General features: G+C 46.6%; 1 protein-coding gene across 2 annotated transcripts in view; it reads right to left on the bottom strand.

The window, feature by feature from the left end:
- Positions 1-17,563, bottom strand: part of Asic2 (acid sensing ion channel subunit 2) — a 1,053,308-nt gene that overhangs the window by 42,972 nt on the left and 992,773 nt on the right. The window lies entirely within an intron of this gene.

Below are 17,563 nucleotides of genomic sequence, written 5' to 3'. Positions count from 1 at the left end.
CCAAATGACTTCATGGAACACTGCCTGTTATCGTGGGGGAAGGATAAACCTTTATTGTGCTGTCACTCAGACTGAAGGGCTGATCATTACAGAAGTTAGCCTCCCCTGCCTAACACAGGCAGTGCTGTAGATGAGCCCAAATTCTCCAACTTAAGGACATACCAAGAGGAGGCTGCAACGGGGGGACAGCAAGACGGAATTTACCAACCATATAGTATATTGTAATGCCTTTTTGATAGCTGTGTGGAAATTCAGAGTATAATTTGAAGACAATGGAGACATGGGGTCTTAATTTTTAGGTCTGAAAATTGTTCATGTTGGGAGTTAGAAGGAAAACACATCTTTCCACGGGATTCCCTTCCCTCTTCTCTGTCCTCCACCAAGTGTGTATGACCTACAGATTCCATCTCCCCAAGCCAACACAGATGTCTCCTGTTCTCCAAAGCTGAGACTGTCACTACCTCTCTTGGATTATTGCAATAGCTTCCTGTCCCCTGCCTTCCTTGTGGCCTTACTGCCCATAGCCTCACCCCAATCCTGTATTTGAAAATAACATTTGTTTGGATAGCCATCTGTTTGTGTGCTGCGTGCATTTGCACACAGGCACAATGGCACACATGTGGAGGCCTACCACATGGATCCCACGGCTGAACTCTGGTGGTCAGGCAGTACCATTTCCTGCTGGGCCAACTTCTCCATCTCTTTACAATGCAGGCCAGGCCACATCCTCTCCCCAGGAAAACCCAAGCTCCTTTTCTTCAGTAGACCTTCAGAATCTGAGCTTGTGTCTTTACTCTGTCTTTCCTCTTCTCCCCAAAGCTCTTAGGACCTTTCTGACTCCACTCTCTGACTACCCCGGCCTTCCTTCCTGTTGGTCTGCACCTGTCTGCCCTGGATCAGGCTCCTTTGCTCTTCTGTCAGGACCATGCTCTGGCCTCTTTTCCTGCCTTTGGCACCTTTCTCCCACCTGTTTTACCCCACCTGTCACTTCTCACACTTACTGACAGACACGCACACCTCGAAATTTTGAGCAGGGATGTAGGGGGAACATTTTTCTCTTCCAGAGTTGGCCTAAGGCTGTATCTCAACTACAGGCCCTGTTGCAGCCAAGCCAAGTTACCAAGGCAACTTTCCCTCTGTGAGGCGCCAGTTTGTCCATGAGTAAAAATGGTCTCTGTAGGCTTTTCCAGTTCAGCATTTCAGGATTCTGTGATTTTTTTTTTTTTTTTTAACCATGAATACAACATGGTCACGTGAAGGAGATCAATACTCGGGAGTTTTCCTGAGCTGTGTCTGCGAGCTACGATTTGTCAGGAGACTGTCTGTGGGGACACACGTGCCTCCCAGCACCGCCTGATGCCAGGGAGAATTTATCATTATGGAAGAGCTTATGGTGCAGGGTTAGAGAGTGTGGCGTCGAAGGCATTCGTGACTCATTTATCAAGCAAGTGCAGCTTCCTCATTTAGACGTCAGTCAGTCGGCTGGGGTAAGATGTCCTCTTCGATTGATCCCGATGAGAAACAGACGTGATCAATTATGCCCTGACCACAGGAAGAAAGGTCATTGGCCAGCTGGTGCTATTCTCTCTCCTCATGTCTCTATGCCTCACCTAAGACTCCTACTTCAGGGTGGGTGTCAGGCAGGCAAGAGAAGTGCATGCCAGCCTGTGGTCAGGCGTGGGGAGCTCCTTAGCACTGGCCACATGGCCTTGGCCAAGCTTTGGCTCTTTGGCCCGGCTCTTGTAAGTCCCTGGATGAAGCTGTGCTGTATGAGTCTCTGTGCTGTATGCATTCCCTTTCTTGTCTGCTCTTGATGCCTCAGGTGCCTTAGGGGAATAAGGCAGAAAGTGATAGAGCATGATACTTGACATTCTCCTCTGGCCTATGTGCACAAGGTGGTGCAATACACATGCAGATAAGTCTCTGTCTCTCTGTCTCTCTTTGTCTCTCTCTGTTACACACACACAGATAAGCATCTATTCTTGAAGATGAAGTTAAAAGATCCCCATCAGCTCTAGGCAGCCTTCCCTAACCCCTTAAGTTTGGGTTGACCCTTCCTTTAGACTCCCAGCCCTCTGTGCTTTTCCTCTTCTGGACTTACCACAAGGTCCTATAAAAGTCAGGTTTCACACCAAGGGCCTGCTGTACCAGACTCTTTAGTGCCTATGTTTGAAGCTACGTGTTAAGCATGTATGAGTTCTCACAGCACGCAGACACACGGTGACTATTTTTAAAGCTGATGATGGTGGGTGGGTAAGGCGAATGGATGGGTTGGTGGGTGAACTGATGAATGGGTGGATGGTGGACCATGAAGCCCTGATGAGGATGTAGATAGGATATGTAGGAAGATGGAGAATGCAGGAATAGATTTGAGGCCAGGTGATGAGCAGCCAGGATTAGATCAGGTATCAAATAAGGTGGTCAGTGTTTGGGAGAAGGTAAGAGAGGACCTTGGGGTTCTCAGGGTGAGGGTCAGGAAAGGAAGGAGTAGAAGAGAGGCAGCAGGTGTCACATGTCATTAAGAGGACTAGGAGGGTGCTTAAGACTTAGGGTGCTTAGGACTTAAGAGGTGCTCATCTTGGTCAGCCATGATTCTACAGTGACTGCCTCTGTCATTATCCTCCAACACCATCTATGGTTCTTAGGTGCCCATATTCTCACAAGGGTTTCTTCTCACTTGCAGAAGAAATAAACAAGCTCTCAGTGAACCAAACAGGAACTGCAATGAGGGCCCCCGGAAGTTCTTACTTACAATGAGCAGGGCTCCCTTTAGCTGAACATTCATGGCAAATAGTTTCTGTGTGGTGGGTCTGTATGTGTGAGTGTGTTTGGTATATGGGAGTGTGGTTCGGTGGAAGTTAGGTTGCAGCATTCACTACAGCATTTCTTTAGTACTTTACTAGCTTTGAAGAGACCTTATCAGCAGGCAGCTTCTCATCATCTTGGGGAACGCAGAGATTTCGCCTTTCTGACAAGAGAGGGTTGCTGATGTGTGGGCATGTTGATGATACTGGTTCCCAAATGAAACAAAATGGTGCAGGAGTAGTAAAATCTGGTGACTGACCCTGGGGATTGATGGATGTTTTCTCTGAAGATAAAACTTGTCTGGATAGATGGCTACAGAATCGTGGAATAATGGAAATGTTAAAATGATTGAGAGGGACCAGAGTTAAGATCATATTCCATCAAATCCAAGATGCCAACCAATTTAAGACACTCTGCATATTACTGAGAAAGAGATTCTCCAGCAGTGGTGAGAGGCCATTCCTTGGACAGAATAGAGTCACTGCTAGCCCCCACCCTCTTCTTGCTCTATGACTGCTGGGATGGCAGGAAGCTGAACTGACACATGATGTAGGTTTATTTCCCAGGGAAGGTGCTGGAGGTGGCATCAGCCTCCCGGTGGAGGAGGGAGGGTTCCTTGCCAGCTGTAGACCCCTGTGGACTCCCTTAGACTCCCATTCTATTGTCCATAGCAGGCTGAAACCATGGGGGGAGTGATTTAGTATCCTCCAGAAGTATATTTCTACCAAGAAACCTCCAGCCTGGGCTTTTGGCCCAATAGTTATCTGATTTTCTATTCAGGACATCTTTCCCTTTCTATTCAGGAAATTCGTAAGTTAAATTGAATCCCAGGTGGCACTCCGGGCCTTTCTGCCCTTGGCTTCCGTTCCCCGGAGTCCAACGCGCAGCACTAACTTTGGCTTCCTTAACTCTCGTCTCCTCCATGATAAATGGTGGAATTAATTGAATAGCAGGGCTGGATCACCCAGGGCAGCCTGCTCAGCCTGGTTGCATCAGAATCACCTGGAGACGTTTTTAGACACTGCGGGCACTCTCTGCTCACCCCAGAGACCAGAAGCTAGTCGTTTTTGCCAAGACTCCAGCGTTAGGAGTTTGCAAAAGCTCCTAAAGGGTCTGACTGCTATAGTTAGGCTGAGAACCATGCATCTAATCCATGCTATCATTAAGATGGGAAATCTGAGATCCTGCAAGGCTGAGTGCTTTGTCTCTGGTCACGCAGCTGGCTGCAGAGGCAGAGCTAGGCTTTGCTTTTTAGTATATTGCTAACAGTCTATTTAAAGCTCTAGGCAGTCCGACCCATGAGTCATTGTTACAGGCACAGGTAGACACACCAACATGTCCAAAAGAAACACAGTGAGCGCCACACCCCTGTCATAGATTTACTCTGTATTAGTAAACACAGGCAGACATCAACAATGGAACTTAGAAAGGAGCGAAGGAAAAGGGCTGTCGTTAGCAATGACAGCCTGGATGCTGTGAGGTAACAGTTTGGGGAGGGGAGAGGGAAGGTAAACCTTTTCTGGCTTGGGTCTAGGATTCAATCTCCTTTGGAGGATGGGCATATTGACATGGTTTATGTTCCGGGTACCCTAGCCTCTAGCCGTGCTGGAGGAGTCACTGAGCCCTTTCCGATGACCAACACCAGAGAGCCTGATGGTTCTTTAGCCAAGTGCTAGGGGCTCAGGGACAGGGGGTCTAGAAAGCTGCCCTATAAAGCCTACCTGCCAGTGAATGACAGCAGGGATAGATGTCCTAACAGGGGAGCGGGAGAGATGGCTTTCCGGAAGAAATCAGTGCAGGGAATTGACTTGTGGAAGTGGTGGGGGAAACGCTCAGCATACAACACATACTTGTATAAAGAATTAAAAGAAATAAATTTCTAAAACAAGTATTTGTGTGTCAGGTAATCAGTTAGCTTTGTTTAAGCATTCTGTCCTTCAACCTGGTCCTTAATGAGAATCTTCAAAGGCATAGCAAGGGGGGAGAAACTTTGCTTGTTACTCTTTTGGACACCGTTGAATAGTTAAATATTGGAATATGTACTTTCGGAATATTACTGTTTTAAACAGTGCCCCATTTTGGACAGTAAAGCTTAACAGTATGTAGCTTCAGTAAGAAAGAGAAGAGATTAATGTGAGGAATGAAACATCCTAGTCAGGTGGGCTGCTGTCACGGGTGGTGGTGGTGGTGATGGTGGAGGAAGTGTAGCAAATGTTCCCAGCCCCTCACCTCTGTCCAGGTCACACCGGCTGTCACCTACAGCACCTACTAAAGATGCTGACCATCTATGAGGTGCTCCAGCCACCCTGTACTTGGATCTCTGGATTCTGAACCGGCGTTTTGATAGCGGGCTCTGTGGATGACTGTCTTTGTGTGTGTTTTAGGTGGGAAGGAAAGGAAACTGAGGCAGATAGGAGCTAAACAGTCGATCTCCATCTTTCTAATGCTGCAACCCTTTAATATAGTCCCTCGTGTTGTAGTGACCCCCAGACGTAACATTGTTTTGGTCGCTACTTCCTAACTGTAACTTTGCTACTGTTCTGAGTCGTTATGTAAAAATCTGTGTTTTCCATTAGATGACCCCTGTGAAAGGGTCGTTCAGCCCCAAAGGGGTTCAGAAGCTCTGGGTTAGGGTGTGGCTGTCAGCTGCCAAACTCAGAGCAGATGAATCTGATGATCCTCCTTAACTGTTCAAGAGTCCTCCAGTCGTGGCTGCACCTGCACCCTCGGAGGCTTGTTTGAAAGGCTGTCTGCTAGGCTTATAGTCGGAGACCATGGCAGGCTGGGTGTGCACTGCCCACAGCAACAGGCATTTAACGACATCCAGCTGGTTCTGACACATCCTGGCACCCTAAATATTGGGTGCCTCCAGACTCTCAAGATATTAGCTGCTTCCTTTTATACCAGGCTAGCCTTCAACTCTCTTTGTAACTGAGGATGACCTTGAACTTCTGATCTTCCTGCCTCCACTTCCTGAGAGCTGGGATTATGGACATTTGCCAGAAGCCTTGGTTTATATGATATTGGGAATGGTACCCAGGGCTTCTGGCACAAGGCCAGTAGGTTACCAACTGGACCAGAGGGCTGGCTCTGCTTGGATAATAATGTTCACTTTCAAACAAGGGTTCAGCAGCTCTCCAGAGACCTGCAAGGACTGGTTCTGACCTGTGGTCTGTGGGCTGGTGTCTGGAGGTCGAAGAGGCCAGATCTTAGCTGGCCATGGTTTGAGGTCCTCAGCACTTAGGCAGGCCAGCCATGGAGCCTCAGGCTAGCCAGACTCCAGAGGCTTCTGCTGTGCAGAGCTTTATCTGGCTCTCGAGGTGAGGGCTTTTGGAAGGACAGCAAGCGCCAGCTGACTGGGAAAGCCACACCAACTCAGTATGAAGTTGTGTGTGTGTGTTAGGAGAAGTTAAGCATACAGCATTTTTTATAAAGTCAAATTTGGAGGAACCACCTATAAAAAATATTGCAGTTAATTATGCGGGGATATCCTCCGCATGGTCCTGTGAACTGTAAGTAATGACAAGCTAACTCCAAGTAGAAAATGTTATCAGTTATGGGGGAATTCTCAAGGAGTTTTATACACATAAGTGTGTTTGTCCTCCCACATTTCTAGAAACCTTTGGCAGGCCGGAAAACCAAAGTACAGTGGCCCTAGGCAGCCAGACCTGAAGTTGGAACCCTTTCTTGACTCTCAGAGGTGTCGCAGATGAGAAAGGCTGGGGGATTGTTTAGGAAATCTGGTGTTGGCTCCCATGTGCTGTTATTTGTCGCCAAGAACACCTGCTATGCTCTTGGAGTGACTGCAGACATCTTCCTTTCCCCCAAGCACATGCACAATCTACAACTGTTTATTCTGCCCTTCTGAGGAGCAGGAAAACATATTTTTGCTTCTTGCTCTCTTCTGTTTGATGCAGCACAGACCTGATTGCTGGAGGGCCCCTCTCTCTCAAGATTTATTTATTTTATACATACGTGTATTTGCCTGTATGAGTTTTTGTGTCCCACATGCATGCAGGAGGCCAAGGAGGCCACAAGAGATCATTGATCCTCTGGAACTGTAGCTATAGGTAGTGGGAACGGCCAAGTGGGTCCTGGGACCCGAACCCAGGTCCTCAGCAAGAGGAGCAAATGCTCTTAACCACAGATCCATCTTCCCAGCACACACCCCATGTCGTTTTTCTCTTGTTTGTGTGGTGTAGTCACCATCTCTATGACATTGGCTCCCTAACTATATTTCTACATAAGAGTCTTTGGGAAAAAGTACACCCAGTGTTAGATTTTTCAGGGTCATTATGACTGCTCATGTGCCTTGAGCTAGTAACTGTATCATTCTAGAAACTAGCCAGAGAAAAGAATTCAAACCAGCTAAGGAAATAATCTCACAGCCCTTGCTCACAAAGCTGTTTAGAAGAATATTACCTACAAGAGCAAAGACGGGTAAAGCAATCTCAGTAGCTGACAACAGAGGGATGAAAAGTCAGTGATATATCTGTTTGACAGGAATACGACGTGCTCATTAAAACGATGGACATGGGGAGTGTGTTAAAAAAACAACCACTAAAAAACATTCAACAAAATGTAGCGAAGTGACACCAGCCCCAGCCGTACCATTGTAACTCTAGAGCGGAGCCCCTCCCCCCAATATATACTTCAGAAGATAGCTGAAAAAAATTCCTCTAAAGTGTTCACCTCATAATGTGTTTTCACGGTTAAAATTTTACTTTATTAAAATTTACTCTCTCTCTCTCTCTCTCTCTCTCTCTCTCTCTCTCTCTCTCTTTTTGTGTGGAGGTCACTGGGAATCAGTTCTCTTCTACCGCATTCGTCCCAGTCATCAAATTCAGGTCAGTGGGCTTGGCGGCAAATCCCCTTACCTACTGAGCCATCTGGCTAACTGCTTTCTGTCTTCTCAACACTGGACAAAACGTTGAAATGATGCTTCATTTATGAGGCGGAAGCAGGACAGGTCCTCCGCAGGAGCCCGTGGGAAGCGATGAGGAATGTGGACCTAGGCACAGATGTGCGCTTCGGTCAGGTGGGAGGTTTGTGGCCTGGGGCAGAGCCCTAGGTTGCCTCTGCTGGGAACGGCAGCGCATCACCCCAGTGGACAAAGCTGTTCTTGGGGATGGGGAGAGATGTTCAGTTCGTTTGCTAAAGGCAGGGACGCCTTGAAAAGACTCTATCCATCCACAAGGATTCATAGAACGTCATCTGTCTAGTGACGCCTGGGAAGGATGAAGAGCCCTGTCCTTCTTCACTGTCCACCTCAGGCCACGTGTCTATCCATCCAGGCAATGCACATCCTGTGTGTGCCCGGTGTGGGGGGTGGCGACAAGACAATGGCCTCTGTGTCAGTAGTGTCAGTCTCACAAACGCTCACAAGCTGAGGCGGAAGAATAGGAAAATGAAGAGCAATCAAGCTGCATAATGGAACGAATAAAAAGTGGAATAAAATGGAAAAAATCAATCTATCAGAGTTTTAAAGTTCTTTTTTTCCCCCTAAAATTTAAATTTCATTTAGCCATCACAACATTCCTCTGAGACGGAACGTCATTTGTCCTGTGTTGGCAGATGGGGTCCGAGCTTTGAAGACCCCTCTTTGAGGTCTCACTGTAGAAGGAGGCTGAGCAGGCTGTCTCAGGCTAGGGATGCTGCAGGACATATTAATCTGTGAAGTGCTCTCTCTGACCATGGACCTGTCACCATGGGGGCCTGATAGCCTATCTTTCCAGCCAGATTTACTCTGGGGCAATGTAAACTTTTTTGTAGGTGAAGAAAATGGCCTGAGGAGCCACTAGGACCTTGAAGCACACTCAAGGTAAGAGTTAAACCCTGTGGTCCCTGGGGGATGGCAGAATGGCTGCTTCTGTTGAGGTACTCCCAACTCTGGCATCTGAGGTGTGTTAGCTGGTGCCAAGGCCTCCGAGCTGATAAATGTTATTCTGCTGGTTAGGCCAGGCTCGGAACGTTGGAGAAGGCACCAAGCCTCACGTTAGCTTGGCTGGAGCATGAAAAATACCCTACTGAGTGATCCGAGGAGACAAAATGCTGTTTTAGTTTCCTTTCTATGGCTGTGATAAATATCCCAGCCAAATACAACGTAGGGAATAAAAAGGTTTATTTGGATTTCTGTTCCGCTTGCAGTCTATTATCCCAGGGAAGTCAAGGCAGGAACTTAAGCAATTACATCCACAGCCAAGAGCAAAGAGAGGACACACACATGGATTCTTCTTGCTTCTGAATGGTCAGCTAGCTTTCTCTACTCTTATGCTGCTCAGGACTCCCTGCCTAGGGAATGGTGCCACCTCCAATGGGCTGGGTCTTCCCACATCAATTAACAATCTAGACAATCCTTCACAGACACGCCCACAGGCCGACCTGATCTGGAAAACGGCTCATTAAAGATTCTCTGCTCCGGTGATTGTAGGCTATGTCATGCTGACAGCTGAAACTAACCAACACAAACATAGAAGTATGGCAGGTTTAAAAATGAGCATTTAGTGCCGAGGAATCTCAGAATCATCAGCAAAACAGAAACCTGACAAGCCACCCTTCTCCACCTAGTGCATACTGGCTTTGTATATGAATAAACAAAAGACACGGAGATGTTCCAAGGCTCAGACACAGCAAAAGTAAGCATCTGGGCCAGGGTTGGAAGCCTGATGTTGATACCTAGGATGTGTGCATGCCTCTAATGTTATAGCAGAATCACCAAGAGATGCACAGGTCATTCACAGGAGGACCTCCGCTGGCATTTGAGGAGGCTTCCTGTGAGGTGGCATTTGAACCAGCACAGAGAGAAGTGCTGGCTCCAGACATTAGGAGCCAGAGGAGATGGAATTTGGAGAAACAGAGGGGAGTGGGCGGAGGTGCAGGATCAGGAAGCCGAGAGGCACAGTTTGGACACTATCTGAGATCTCCACTGAGGCCCCACACCCAGATCCCAGAGGCCTGGAGCTCCGGAATCATGGAATGACACTTTATTCTTTAGACAGCAAGGAGCAACCAAGGGTGCTTGGGGGAGGGTGGATCAGGACCAGGGTTACCTGTGAGGACTGACTGTACAGAAGGCTTCCGTTGCTCCAAACATGGCCAGGACTTCTGTTAGGATAGGAATGGAGAGGAACATCACAAGTTTTAAAAAGAAGAGAAAGGGGCCAGGGAGATGGCTCAGTAACGTGTGCTTGACGTGCCAGCATGAGGACCCGATTCTGGAAGCCCGGCAGTATTGTAAAAGCTATGGATGTCAACACATGGATCTCTAATGCCAGCACTGGGGGAGAAGAGACAGAAGGATCCCTGGAACTCATGGGCCACACAGACCAGCTAGTCACTGATGGCCAGCTCAGTGAGACCTTGTCTTAAAATAGAAATCATGTGGAAAGCAATTAAAGGAGACACTTGAAACACACACACACACACACACACACACACACACACACACACACAAGAAAGTTAGTCTCGTGTGTTAGGTACTAGTTTGGTAGTAAAGTGCTTGCCCAGCATCCACAAGACCCCAAGGTTCAGGAGAGATGGTGAGGGGGAGAGGGATAGAGAGAGAAAGAGTGGGGGAGGGAGGGAGGATCTCTCATCCTCATTAACAGTGTGAGAAGGTGGACCAGGGCAAGGCCAGTTACACCTTCAAAGCTCTCCCTGCCTGGTGGGAGTCAGTTCATTAATGTCTCACCCGGCGTCCTCAGACCCTGGGAACCCTGCAGAGCAGCCTGGGCTCAGAAAGAAGACTAATTAGGTGCAGCTTCTGCACGAGGCCCTGGAGACAGGGTGCCATGTGAGACCTGGCCTACGAGCCTCAGGGGCCAGCACAGAGCAGCCATACAGAGACCCTGCTCAAGCTTCTGGAGAATGCAAGAGCCGTGTCAAACCTGGCCAGTCAAGCCTTCTGTGGCTTTTGAGTGAAGTGACATGGTTGGTTGACAGGAAGATAGAAGGTGCAAGTGGGGTGAAAAGGCCTACAGTGACCAAACATCCCAGTTTGAGACCCATGAGCCCAGCATTCCTCTCCAGGATGGTGGAGCACTCCGGCTTTAGCCCCTAGAAGCTGCAGAAAGGACATGATTGGGAATTTTAAGCAGCCATAGCCCCACACCAGGCCAACTGCGAACTTATTGGCACTGTCATTAACAATGTCCTCTCACAGCCCACTTTCTATCTATAGAATCCGCGATGTCAATGCTCTCATCCTCAGCATTTGTCATTTGTGTGTCTTCTCTTTGTTCCTCATCATTCTGGCTCGACGTTTATCATGTCTCTTCCTCCCTTCCTCTCCCTCTTCCTTCCCCCCCTCTCTTTCTTCTTTCTCGTCCTCCCCCTTTTCTTCTTATTGTGGAGAATATGGGGCATTTCATTAGTTTGCATGTCACCCTCTAACAGGCGCCATGCTGACTGACTTCTATTGTTCCATGTTCGGTTCACATGATGTTGGAGTTAGCACCCCTTTTATCTTAAAAAAATCCTTTCTTTGTTGTTCTCCTGTTTCTGCTCCAAAAACATTGACCACAATCTTATTTTTGGTTTGATTTTTTTTCTTAGTTTTATTCTTTTTTTTTTTTAAAGGTAGCATCACGTGGTGTAGGCTGGCTCTAACTTCCAGCCATCCTTCTGCCTCAAACTCATGAGTTATCATGAGCGTGTTATCAGGCCTAGCATGCTCCTCTTAGTTTCTTAGCCAGAAGGCCAAGGCCACTGGCTTGGGACTTTCCCTGTTTTCCTAATAAAGTGTTTTACACACTTGCCTTTGGGAGAGCTCCAGTAGTCTCTTCAGGATTTCATGTCACAGGTTTTTAGTTTATCCTACTCCAAAATGTTTTTAATTTTACATTTAATTTCTGTTTTGGTTCATGTATTATTTAGAACTGTGTTATACTGCCTCTAAGAAGCAGGGGATTTTCCAGGTATCTTTCTGTTATTGATTTCTAAATTAATTCCGTTATGATCAGAGCATATTTTGTGCCACTTGAATCATTTCACGCTTATTGGGGCTTGTTTTATGGCTCATAATAAAGCCATACTTACGGATGGTGGTAAACGTTCTTCATATACTTAAAGGGACGTGTATGCTGCCATTGTCACATCGGGTGGTGGCTTGAATGAGAATGGCTCCCATAGACCCAAAAGTCTGAACACTTTGGTCCCCAGTTGATGGAATGTTTTGGGAAGAATTAGAAGGCTTAGCCTTGTCAGAGGAGGTGTGTCACTGGGGCCTGGATTTGAGATTTCAAAAGACTTCTGCCTTTCCCAGGGTGTGTTCTGTCTCCTGCTTGTGGGTCAGTGGCTGCTCCAGCACCAGGCCTGTCCACCTGCCCCCCTGCTACCACGCTTCTCGTCATGATGGTGATGGACTCCTACCTCTCCGGAAGTGTAAGCCTTAAATAAACCCATCCTTTTAGAAGTCGTCCTGGTCACAGGCTTTTATGAGAATAGAAAAGTAGCTAACAGACATGGCTTGCTAGATGGGTGTCCACCAACCAAGTCAATATCTACGGCACTCACAACTTCTATGTCCTTACTGATCCGTCTACTTGGCCTATCTTTTTGTTTTTTCTTTTACCTGCGTGTGTATATGCTGTGTGAGTCTCTGTGCATGTATAGTGTGTGTGTACATGTGTGTACAGGTATGTGTGTGTAGACAAGAAGTTGGTACTGGGTGTCTTCATTGATTGCCCTCACCTATGTGAGACCCTGCCTCAGGGTCTCTCACTGAGCCCAAAGCTCACAGAATCCCCTGTCTCTGCCTCCTGAGAGCTGAGATTATAGATGGGAACATGCTTGCTCATCTTCCATGCCTGACATCTGAATTCAGGTCCTCACACTTGTGTGACAAGTGTTTTATCTGCCGAGCCATTTCCTTAGTCCTATTACTGAAAGGAGGATATTTATTAATTTTGGATTTTTTGAGACAAGGTCTGGCCTGGAAATCATGATGTAGTCCAGGCTGGCCTAGAACTCACGGCCATCCTTCTGCTTCAGCCTCATGAGCGCTGGTGTTATAAGTTTGAGTCACCATGCCTGGCTCAGTTAGAGGAGTTTACTATCTCAACTGATTTCTCCCCCTCCAGTCCTGTCAGTAATGTCAGTTTTTGCTTCAGGTATTTTGGAGCTTTGCTAGTAGGTGTGTGAACGTTTACGATGGCAACAGCCTCTCCATGAACTGACCTTGTCATCACCATGAAATTATCCTCTTTGTTCCTGGTCGCTCTGAAAAATTACTTAGTCTGAACTAGCAGAGTCACTGCTTGAGCAGTGTAAGCATCATGCATAGTTCCCTAAATGTTTAGATTTCTGTATTTTATTTTTTATGTATATGAGTGTCCTGTCTGCATGTATGTATGTACACTACATGTGTGACTTGTGCTCAGGGAGTCAGAAAAGGGAATAGGATCCTCTGGAACTGGAGTAATAGACAGTTGTGAGCTGCCATGTAGGTGCTCAAAACTGAATCCAGGTCCTCTGCAAGAGCAAAGCAAAGTGGAAAAAAAAAGTCTTAAACACTGAGCCATCTCTTCAACCCCTATCTTCCTACTCTCTCTCTCTCTCTCTCTCTCTCTCTCTCTCTCTCTCTCTCTCTCTCTCTCTCTGTGTGTGTGTGTGTGTGTTTTGAGACAACATCTCCTTGTGCTGCCAAACTTATCTCAAACTCAGGATCTTCTTGTTTTGACCTCCTTGGTACTGGGACTACAGTGTATAATTACCTGGCCTCGCCCTATTTTCTTTCCATTAAACTCTGTATTTTCACATTTAAACACACGTTTTAACAACCAATATATACTGAGTATTTGCTTTTCTATTCAGTCTGAAAACACACTTTGAAATTTTCATTTTCCGATCATAGCAACTGGTGCGATTAGTGACGTGTCGGATTTTTCTGTCATTTTGTTAGATGTATTCTATCAATTGCAACTGTTTTCTTTTCTCCCAAACATCTGGCTTCTATTTGGCTAATAGAATACAGGCTTGACTTCCTTCCTTCCTTCCTTCCTTCCTTCCTTCCTTCCTTCCTTCCTTCCTTCCTTCCTTCTTTCCCTCCCTTTCTTCCTTGAGACAAGTCGTCATCAAACTTGCTAAGTAGTCAAGGATGACCTTGAACTTCTGAACTTCCTCTCTCTACTCCTCCACCACATCCGATTTACAAGGTGCCAAGGATCCCCTACAGCTTCCTGCATGCCAGGCAAGCACCTACCAAGTGAAACATCCCCAGACCCAGAACTATGTTGTTGACAACATTTGGCTACTTTTCTGGTTCCATTTCTATCCCTCCTTGAATAAGCAGCCATAGTAGATTTTTCTAACATGTTGATTGTTTGGGGTTCTCAATAAGCCTTTCATCAAAATCCACTACTGTTCATATTTCAGCACTTGGATTAGTCTAAGGCTTGGACTAGGATTCCCTGGTACCTCCCCGCTCCCTTCTTGGCTGTTGTGCTGTTGCTGGCAACTGTTTTGATCAAACATACATTGTAAGTGTCATACTGCAGTGTTGTTATTTAGGCTCTTAATTGTCTTTAAGTAAATTTAAATAGTGAGAAGGTGGTCTCTATTTACCACTATCTTCACAGTTTCTGCTGTTCTTCGCTCCCCCTGGGCAGGTCCGCGTTCCCATCTGGTGCCATTTTCTCTTCACTCAGAGGAAAACCGTTTGGCACGCGGAGATGCTGAAGATGCATCCGCTATAGTTAGATCTGCAGCTTCTTTGGCTTTTCTGTATCTTAAGAGTTTTGCGTTCTTCTTGGAGGGTATTTTCACAGGGTAGAGAACTCTGGGTTGGCACATTTCTGCGCAGCCTCCTTCAGTTCCGCGCAGAGCTTACTCCATTCTCGCCTTACTTGCTGCACACCCAGGAGCCGCCATGCCTGTTGTCCTTGTTTCCCTGCACATACCGTGTCTGTGTTCCTAGACGCCCTTCAGATGTTTCCTTTCATGACTGGTCTTGAGCAATTTTGGCATGGGTTTCTCCGGTTCTTGCAGGGAGGTCTGAAGTTATTGGGGGTTTTCATCAAATTTGGAAAGGATCAGCCATCATTTCATAAATTTCTCGGCATTTCCCCCTTTGTCCAAAGACTCTAAGAACACATGATTCTTCCACTCGGAGTTGTTCTGCAGCCAACTGATACTCTTCACTAAAAAAATGCCTTTTCTTCATTGCATCTGTATTTCTCAGTCTTCCTCTGTGATGCCTCACCCCCTTCAGTGTGTTTTCAGTCTCAAACACTGTGGGTTTTACTCTGTAGGCCAAACTTGTAATTTATGAACCCATTTATTTTTATAAACGAATTACTACACATGTGTACATATATTATATGTTAATATTTAGAAAACACGAGTAGTCTTTTTGGCCAACTCTTTGTTTCTATGTATACGTGTTCACTCTATGTGTGTGTGTTAAGAGTATGTACATCCACAGTGCATGGTGCATGTGTGGAGGTCAGAGAACAGCCCTGAATGTCTGTCTTTGTCTTCCATCCCTGCTGTGTATGCTGGGCTAGCTGGCCTGCAAGCTTCCTGGGGTCCTCCTCGTCTCTGCCTCTTGTCTCCCAACAGGCGTGCTGGGGTTACAGATGCTTCAGCTACGCGTCCAGCCTTTATATGGCTCTGAGCGTGTGAACTCAGCACGTGTTCCAATCAGCTCCCCAGCCCCCTTTTGGCCATATTTGTTAGCTGTCTTACGCTGAAAGCTCACTCACCCAGTGTAGGTGTTTTTTTTTTTTTTCCTGCTTCTTTGTGTGCTGGTAATACTTGATCGGATGCCAGACTATATGAAATTTACTTCATTTGCATATTGGTTATTTTTATATGCCTATAAATATTCCCGAGAATTTTTCTGAAACATATTGAAGTTACTTGGAAATAGTTTGATCTTTCGGGCTTTGGCTCTAAGATTTGAACCCTACAGCGCTTAGGTGGGGGCCGACTATCTGCATTACTGATATGAGGCCGTGGTGGACCCTTTACCAGCATCCTGAGGATTTTGAAGACCTCCAGTTTGGTTGGTAGGAATGGGCACAGTTTCCAACTTTATGTCATTGCTGGTCTCTGTAACCTCTGATCCCCTCAGGTCTTTCTCCGCGGTGTCTGAGCAGTTTTCTCAGATGTGTGGCACATTAGGAGCCCACTGACTTCTCAAGCCCATCTTCCCTGTTCCATCTCCTCTTTAATATTTGGTCTCTCAGCTCCACAGTTTTATTTTTAAAAAAGGGAATCACCGGGCTCTTTCTGGGTCTCACCACCCTGCACTGGAGGCCAGAATACTCAATCTAGGACAATCATAGCATTCACTTTTAAATGTTTCATTTCTTTGGGGTTGTTGTCCTTTGTTACCAGAAACTCAGAGCCTAAAATTAGTTTTCCATATATTTTGTCTTTGTTGACTGAAGTGAGAGAGAATATTTGTAATCTCCCAACATGCCTTGGTTGGAAGAAGAAGTCAGATACTCCATTACTACCACCAACCAGCCTAAATCTTCCCAATGCAAACCTAACTCCCACACCATTCCCAAGTTAAGAGCAATTCCAGTATGGTGTATGAGACTTCATGTAATGGCCTCTGCATCCGGGCAAAGGACGAAGCCATGTCACGACTGGAAGACTTGCATGAGTATTCCATTTGATTTTTCCAGCAGCCAAGTAAGATAATTAGGCGTTACTAGTCTATCTGACAAGAATCAGCCTGAAGTTCAAAGCAACAGTGACTTGCTCATAGCCAGTTAAGGCTATGAGCTAGACAGTTAAGGGTAGAGCTGGGATTGTAAACGGGGCCTCCTGTCCTGTTCTGAGCTGCCTTCTCTCCCGCATAGCTTTCATTCCTCATATGTAATGACACATTCAGTTGTCTACCGGGAAGAGAACGAGTAGTTCAGTTTTCTGATAGAAAAGATATAGGAAGGCAATGCTGCAAAAACCGCTCCCTCCGGTGGGCTCCTGTGCAGCTGGCTGCCTGGACACAGGTGTGATCCTGTGCTTTGATTACGGCTATTGGGTATGGATCAAACGTGCGTGCGTCTCCATTGAGGATTTCAACAGTGACTGATCACCATTCCAATTCAGACCATTGAGGAATGGGTGGGGGAATAAACAGAGATGAGCCCAGGGCACAAATACCAATAATGCTGCTCACCAGGAAGTGGTCTGTCTTCTCAAAACCTCATGAAATAGGGCATTCGTGCATTCAACGAGAAGTTGGCACTAGAAAGAGCTGTCTGCCAATCTGGGAGATGGCTCCATGGGTAGAGCGGTTGTTGCACAAGCATGAGGAACTGAGTTCAGATCCTGGAACCCACACGGAAACAGGTATGGTGGCGTGTACCTAGAATCTTTGGGTGGAGGAGGCAGAAGGATTCCAGGGGCAGGATAGCTGAGTTTGGGAGCTTCAGGTTTTGTGAGAGACCTTGACTCAAAACACAAGGTGAAAAGCAATAGAAGTTGACTTCTGGCTTCCAGAAGAGTAGACACAGGCAAGCACACCTACACATACAAGCATGTCTACACTCTCGCATGTAACACACACATGCACACATAAACACACATATGCTCACACACACAAACACAAAACACAGATGCACATACAAACACAGACTCACACTTACGTCCACACACACACACACACCAATAAAAAAGAAGCGTGCAGCGCTGAAATGAGTTCTTAAGCAATGATATCATGTCCTCTTGTTCCCCTGGAGTTCTGTCTACTTGGAGTGTCCAAAACTGGAGCTGGGGCAGGTAAGGTAGACAGAGCCGAGGCATT

This window comes from Meriones unguiculatus, chromosome 7 (assembly GCF_030254825.1).
Source record: "Meriones unguiculatus strain TT.TT164.6M chromosome 7, Bangor_MerUng_6.1, whole genome shotgun sequence".
Taxonomy (NCBI): domain Eukaryota; kingdom Metazoa; phylum Chordata; class Mammalia; order Rodentia; family Muridae; genus Meriones; species Meriones unguiculatus.
Note: the sequence above shows the minus strand (reverse complement) of the source record. Positions and strands in the feature narration are given on the sequence as shown.